This window comes from Lithobates pipiens, unplaced genomic scaffold (genome assembly GCF_037356315.1).
Source record: "Lithobates pipiens isolate NorthernLeopardFrog02 unplaced genomic scaffold, aLitPip1_a1.2 Scaffold_10, whole genome shotgun sequence".
NCBI classification, from domain to species: Eukaryota; Metazoa; Chordata; class Amphibia; order Anura; family Ranidae; genus Lithobates; species Lithobates pipiens.
The window spans coordinates 101,299,390-101,306,491 of NW_027507686.1; the positions used below are offsets into that span (position 1 = coordinate 101,299,390).

The following is a 7,102-nucleotide window of genomic DNA, read 5'->3' on the forward strand; positions in this document are numbered from 1 at the left end:
GCCATTACAATGCCAATCAACGACTCTCGCTAGCAGAGTCACTCTGTAGTATTGTCTCAGATCTGGGAGACCCAGACCCCCCTTGTCCTTTGGTCTGGCAAGCAATTGCAAACGGGCTCTGGGCGGTTTGCGCGGCCAAATAAAGTCCCGGAGCAGCACCTGCAGTTGTCTGAAAAAAATTGGGGGTAACCGGATCGGTAATGTCTGGAACAAGTATAAAATCCGCTGGAGGGCCGTCATTTTGAATGCATTACAGCGCCTGAACCAGGTCAGTGTTAAAGCATGCCAGTTTCCCAAATCAGATTTCAGTCTATTTAGGAGAGGGACAATTTAAGCGGGTACAATTGCGTCAAATACGCTGCGATGTCAACGCCCAGGTAACATATAGATTTTTCAGCTCAGTAGAATGGAAACGCGGAGCAGAGCCTCTTGGCCTCACCATCCGGGACCGATATATTCAATACAGCCAAAGGTGCAATTGATTTTATAGTTTGATAGGCTGCCGTATCGCCGGAGAGCCGCGAGTATATTGGGAAGCGAAATGTGTGGATTGGAGACGAAAGAAATTAGATCGTCAGCGTACGCCGCAATTTTGTGGTGTGCCGAGGGTTTGGATATGCCAGTAATATTCAGGTCATTCCGAACGTGACACATAAGTGGTTCCAGTGTCAGAATAAAAATTAGGGGAGACAGAGGGCACCCCTGCCTCGTCCCATTAGTGATGGGGAAAGAGTCCGAGCACTCTGAAAGCACCCAATCTCGTCTGATCTATCTACAGGTGCCCTAGTCTCGGCGCTCTTTGTGTTTTTGGACTGCCTGGTGGTGCCCCCCGGGTGCCCCTGGGCGGCGTTCCTGCTCCCTCCCCCTCTCCTCCTCCCCCCCCCCCTTTTTTCCCTTTTTTTTTTTTGGGGGGGGGGGGTGGGTGCCTGGGTGGTATAAAGTTATCTATACTCTGTGTTGAAAAGTTTAATATGTTGGTCTAATTATGCACTGTTCTACTGTTGTTAACTGCCCGATACCTGCTGCAGTGATGTTCTATAATGCGTTTGATGTCGTAGTTAAGATGCCAAAGAAGCTCCGTGCACGCCCGATTGCGACTGCATGGACCATGGGATGCTGGAGGGGTACTGCACCGACGAGTTCCTCTCTCTGCAGTGCCTTACCTCTTCCCCCGCTAGGCCCCTCTGCCCTAACCGGCAGGGTCTCTCCGATAGGAGCTTTAGCAATTCCCCGATCTATCCCCACCCCTCCTACCCTCCTCCTCCCTACTAACTCCGGACCTTCTCCGCTTCGTTACTGCTTTTCCTTTTTCTCCTCCTCTTCCTCTGTGCTTGAACTCTATATCTACTACTGACTCTGGTGGGGACCGCCGGCCGGGTACCACTGCCGTCATGGCCCTGAAGCTGGTTTCCTGGAATGTGAAAGGGCTGAATGTACCTGAAAAAAGGTCCAGCTGCCTAACAGAATTGTGGCGGATGAAGCCCCAAATAGTTTTCCTCCAGGAGACCCATTTCAGGACAGACCAAATACCACGGCTTTATAGTAAGCACTTCCCCCTGGCCCACCACAGCACGTCCCCTACTTCCAAATCGAGAGGAGTGTGTGTTCTTCTTGCTAAAAACTTGCCGTGGCGCCTGTTAGCTGTCCAAGCCGATAGTGAAGGGAGATATCTCTTCATTAAGGGAACTCTCCACTCGCAAACTTTTACTCTTGCCAACCTATACATGCCGAATGTGGACCAGCTGCCGGCCTTAGAAGCATCCTTGGATGCCCTGGCTGCATTCTCGGAGGGTACTTTGATCGTTGGGGGGGACTTTAACCTCACCTTGGACCCCCGCAGAGACTCATCATCGGGCACCTCTGCGATTTCTGCGAGAACGCGTTCACACATAAGAGACCTGCTACACTCCCACCGACTGATCGATGTGTGGCGTACGCTTCACCCACAGGATAGGGACTATACGTTCTTTTCCACCGCTCATGGTTCTTACTCACGTATAGATATGTTTTTAGTCGCCCACAATGCTATCCCGGTGGTCACAGACGCTCAGATAGGCCACATAGCCCTGTCTGACTATGCCCCGATTTCTTTGATGCTGAAGCTACAACAGGAGTCGCGTGGTCAGTCCTGGTGGAGACTGAAAGAGTCTCTCCTGAAGGACCCTGAGACCCACGCAGACCTGCTTAGGGAATTAGAAAGTTACTTTGATCATAACCGTGATTCTGTTTCCAACCCCCTCATGTTATGGGCGGCTCATAAATGCTACATTAGGGGCATTCTTATTAAACATGGTCATAGACTCAAAGTGGCCAAAACTGAGGCTCTCTCCAAACGTATTGCCAAGTTGCATGCGTGTGAACAACGACACAAATCCCAGCCGACTGCTGCGCTGGAGGTGGAGGTGAGAGATCTTAGAGAACAAATCAGAGATTTCTCTCTCTTTCAGGCTAGAACCAGACTCATGTGGGTCCGCAGGACGTATTATGAATATGGAGACAAGTGTAGTAGGTCCCTAGCGAACTCCCTGCGTGCCCAACGCAACGCGTCCTTCATTCCAACCATAACCTCCCCTTCGGGTGCCAAGCTTCATGATTCACGGGAGATAGCGGAGTGTTTCCGATCTTTCTATGAAGCCCTTTATAACTTGCACCCCCGGGACTCAGGAGACGCCCTCCAGGCCGGCACAGCGGCCATTGACGAGTACCTAGCTTCGGCAAACCTCCCGTCACTGGTTCCCCCGGACCCACATCTGATTTTCCAATTGAATTTCCAGCCGCTTCTAAAAAAATTTGCCGTAGATCTAGAGAGGTGGTCAAAGTTGGCGACCTCTTGGTTTGGGAGATGCAATGTGCTCAAAATGAATGTAATGCCCAGACTCTTGTATCTATTACAAGCCTTACCGATAAAAATCCCCCAATCATTTTTTAAAGCCATGCACTCCATCTTTATTCGATACGTATGGCAGGGCAGGCCTCCAAGACTCAGCCGAACATTACTGCTCAGACCAAAAGACAAGGGAGGGATTGGCCTCCCAGATACGGCGGTGCACATGAACAGAGTAGTTGACTGGTGCAGACACCTGAAGGATAAGCTGTGGGTTCGTCTGGAGCGTGAATCCGTACCATTTCCACTTGAGGGTTTGCCCTGGAGTGGACCGGGCTGGTCGGGAGCGACGTGGGCACACCCACTCATTAAGCCAACGTTACAAGAGCTAGACAGATATTTTACCCTGACGGGCGTGCCCAGTTTCCCTTCGCCCATGACTCCTATTATTGGACACCCACGCTTTGAACCCAGCATGACGGAAAAGTCTTTCCGCCTCGACCCTGACCGGGACCTTGTGCGGGCCTCTTCTTTTCTTGGCCCTAGGACGTGGACAGCGGTCTCCACTATGTACGAGGCGTTAGCAACCACGGCCCTGGGACAGTGGAAGCTTGCCCAACTCTCCCACTTCTTGAAATCTTTGCCAAACAGTGGCGAATTCCGCAGACCCCTAACATCGTTTGAGGAGGTATGCTCAGGAGAGGGACCGGCCCGAGGGTCTCTTTCCCTGTCATATCGCATCCTACTGGACCAACTCTCCCAGGGTAACCTGGTGTTCGTGGAAAAATGGGAGCGAGACCTGCATGTCCGGCTCTCGCCAGACCAGAAGAACCGCGCGCTTCTTTTTGCGCACAAGTCATCCCTATGTAGTAAATACCAGGAAATAGCTTATAAAATTTTGACCCGATGGTACAGGACCCCCACTGTCCTGGCGGCTATGTTTCCCGGTTACAGCCCTTTGTGCTGGAGATGCGGTGAACAAGCCGGCACGTTACTACATATCTTCTGGGAATGCCCTCAACTGGCCCATTTCTGGAGACAGGTTCTCAATATCATTTATGACCTCACGGCTATTGATCTCCAGAACAACCCAGCTGTGATCTTCCTCAATCTGACCCCACTCTCGAGCAAGAAGTACCATAAATCTCTCTTAAAACATCTTCTGAGTGGGGCCAGGGCATGTATACCTAGCATGTGGAAACAGCAGGCCGCTCCACTGGTGTCTCACTGGTTTGCAAGAGTTTGCAACATCTACCATATGGAACAGCTCACATCAGCGTTAGGCGACAGGGAGGAAGAGCACACTGCACGTTGGTTGTCTTGGAGCCTGTTCAGGTTTTCCGACGCATACAGATCCTATCTGTAGGCTCTGGCACGTGTATAGAGGGAAGGGTCCGGCCGTGGGAACCCATCGGAGTCCTCTTTCTTTCTCTCCCTTCTCGTATACCACCCTGGTTCACTCTCTCCCCCGTCTGCCTCGTAGCACTGTTAGCCCCCTATAACTTTCATTCTTTCTACCCCCATCCCCTTCTCCTGCCCATTTGCTCCCCCCTCTTTCCCTACCCCCTAACTCCCAAGTATAATTAAAATACATGGTGATTGCAAGGATCTTTTCGTTTTGTTCCCTCGATTTCCCAGCCAGGGGTTGGCGGCCCTTGGGGTGGTCCCGGCTGAGCTCTTTGACCAGTAGAATGAAGGTGACCGCTGTTAGAGGCCCCTCAGTCTGGGCCTTGAGGGGGATCGCCCCTAAGTCGTCACTCTGCAGTAAATATCAGGAGATCTCATATAAGCTGATCACACGCTGGTATCGTACACCGGTGGTGTTGGCCAAAATATTCCCCGGTCAATCTGACCGCTGCTGTCGCTGTGGACCAAATGTGGCACCATTCTCCACATTTTCTGGGAATGCCCTAAATTACAAACATTCTGGCAGCCTGTCCTGAGACCCATCCACAAGTTCACAGACATTTCCTTAGCCAATGATCCCGCAGCAGTTCTTCTCAATCTAACTCCTATGTCGAGAAAGCGTTATCATAAGTCCTTACTTAAACATCTCCTCAATGCAGCTAGGGCCTGCATCCCAAGTCAGTGGAAAGAGCAATCTGCTCCAATGGTGACCAAGTGGTTCGCAAGGGTAAATGATATTGAACGAATGGAAGACCTGACTGCCACAATGAGGGATAAAACGGAGGAGCATGGGAACAGATGGTTCTACTGGACCCAGTTTCGCTTTTCGGAAGAATACCTCCGCGAGACATAGTAAGCTCATGGTGATCGTTGGAGATCGCTGTTCCAAACGTTGGACAGCTGATGAGCTGGTGAGCCGAGGGCGTCTCTTGCTCCCTGGGAGGGGACCCCACCCTATCCACTCTACCCACGACACCCCCTTACCCCTTCTTTTCCTTTTCTGCCATTTCCTTCCCCAATCTTCTCTTTCCCCTTCTCCCTCCTTTCAGTTCTACTATTTCCCTTCTTAACTCAAAAAAGGGAAAAGAAAATGGTATGTTCCGACCCCATTTGACTACTACACAATACTCTTCCCCTATCTATGGATATCTAAACTCTTCGAGGGTAGAAGGGCTAGTATCAATAATATTTTAAGTGGTAGAGGATCCCAACGAGATGGAGCTTTAATCTCATCTTGATATGACCGCAAAGCTGTACACGTGCTATTCTCCTCAGACTTCTTACCATTGGCTCTGATATCCATGCAATATGATCGTTTGTTGTAACTATTTGTATCACACATTCTGTGAAGTTGCCTTTGCATTGTATGTCGCATACTACTAAATAAAAAAACAAAAAAAACAGAAGCCTATGGCACCTGGTATTCCCAGGCGGTCTCCCATCCAGGTACTAACCAGGCCCGACACTGTTTAGCATCCGAGATCAGACGAGATTGGGCGCTTTCAGGGTGATGGGGCCGTAGGTGATCTCTTCGGGCACTCTCAACCCTCTTGACAAACGCCAAGATGGTCACCTTGGGAAACAAGTGAAAAAAAAAACAGGTCAATGTCAACAACATAAAAAGAAGAATACGGCACCTGGTATTCCAACGCCATCTCCCATCCAGGTACTAACTAGGCCCAACCCTTCTTAGCCTCAGAAAAGAGAAGAGATAGGGCTCTTTCAGGGTGATGCTGCTGTAAGCGATCTCTTTGGGCACTCTCAACCCTCTTGACAAATGCCAAGATGGTCACCTTGGGAAACAAGCAAAAAAAAGAAAACGAATCAACGCCAACAACATAAAAAGAAGCCTACAATAACTGGTAATCCCAGGTGGTCTCCCATCCAGGTACTAACCAGGCCCGACTCTTCTTAGCCTCCAAGATCAGACGAGATTGGGTGCTTTCAGAGTGATGTGGCCATAGGCAATCTCTTCAGGCACTCTCAACCCTCTTGACAAACACCAAGATGGTCACTTTGGGAAATAAGCGGAAAAAAAACAGGTCAACGCCAACAACATAAAAAGAAGTCTACGACACCTGGTATTCCCAGGCGGTCTACCATCCAGGTACTAACAAGGCCCGACTCTATTAGCCTCCAACATCAAACGAGATCGGGTGCTTTCAGGGTGATGTGCCCGTAGGCAATCTCTTCAGGCACTTTCAACCCTCTTCACAAACATCAAGATGGTCACCTTGGGAAACAAGCAAAAAAATAAAAATAAGTCGGAAGCTAGAGACAATACGGCCCGAGTCCTCAATTTAATCCATGCGGCGCATGTACAGGGAAGGCCCTTGCTTATGTTGTCAACGGACGCGGAGAAGGCCTTTGACAAGGTGGTCTGGCACTTTATGCAGGCCACCCTGGAACATATAGGTCTTGGCCCCAACATGATGAGCTGGGTAATGTCGCTTTACTCCACGCCATCGGCAGCGGTACGGGTGACCGAGTGGTGCTCGGACTCTTTCCCCATCACTAATGGGACGAGGCAGGGGTGCTCTCTGTCTCCCCTAATTTTAATTCTGACACTGGAACCACTTATGTGTCACGTTCGGAATGACCCGAATATTACTGGCATATCCAAACCCTCGGCACACCACAAAATTGCGGCGTACGCTGACGATCTAATTTTTTCCGTCTCCAATCCACACATTTTGCTTCCCAAAATACTTGCGTCTCTACAGCGACACGGCAGCCTATCAAACTATAAAAACAATTGCGCCAAGTCGGCTGTATTGAATATATCGGTCCCGGATGGTGAGGCCAAGAGGCTCCGCTCCTCTTTTCCATTCTACTGGGCTGAAAAATCTATACGTTAACTGGGCGTTGACA

At 50.2% G+C, this 7,102-nt stretch overlaps 2 pseudogenes; both read right to left on the reverse strand.

Annotated features, from left to right (window-relative positions):
* Nucleotides 1-5,636: 5,636 nt before the first annotated feature.
* LOC143954199 (5S ribosomal RNA) lies at nucleotides 5,637-5,755 on the reverse strand (annotated as a pseudogene).
* Nucleotides 5,756-6,078: 323 nt separating this feature from the next.
* LOC143955880 (5S ribosomal RNA) lies at nucleotides 6,079-6,197 on the reverse strand (annotated as a pseudogene).
* Nucleotides 6,198-7,102: the final 905 nt, after the last annotated feature.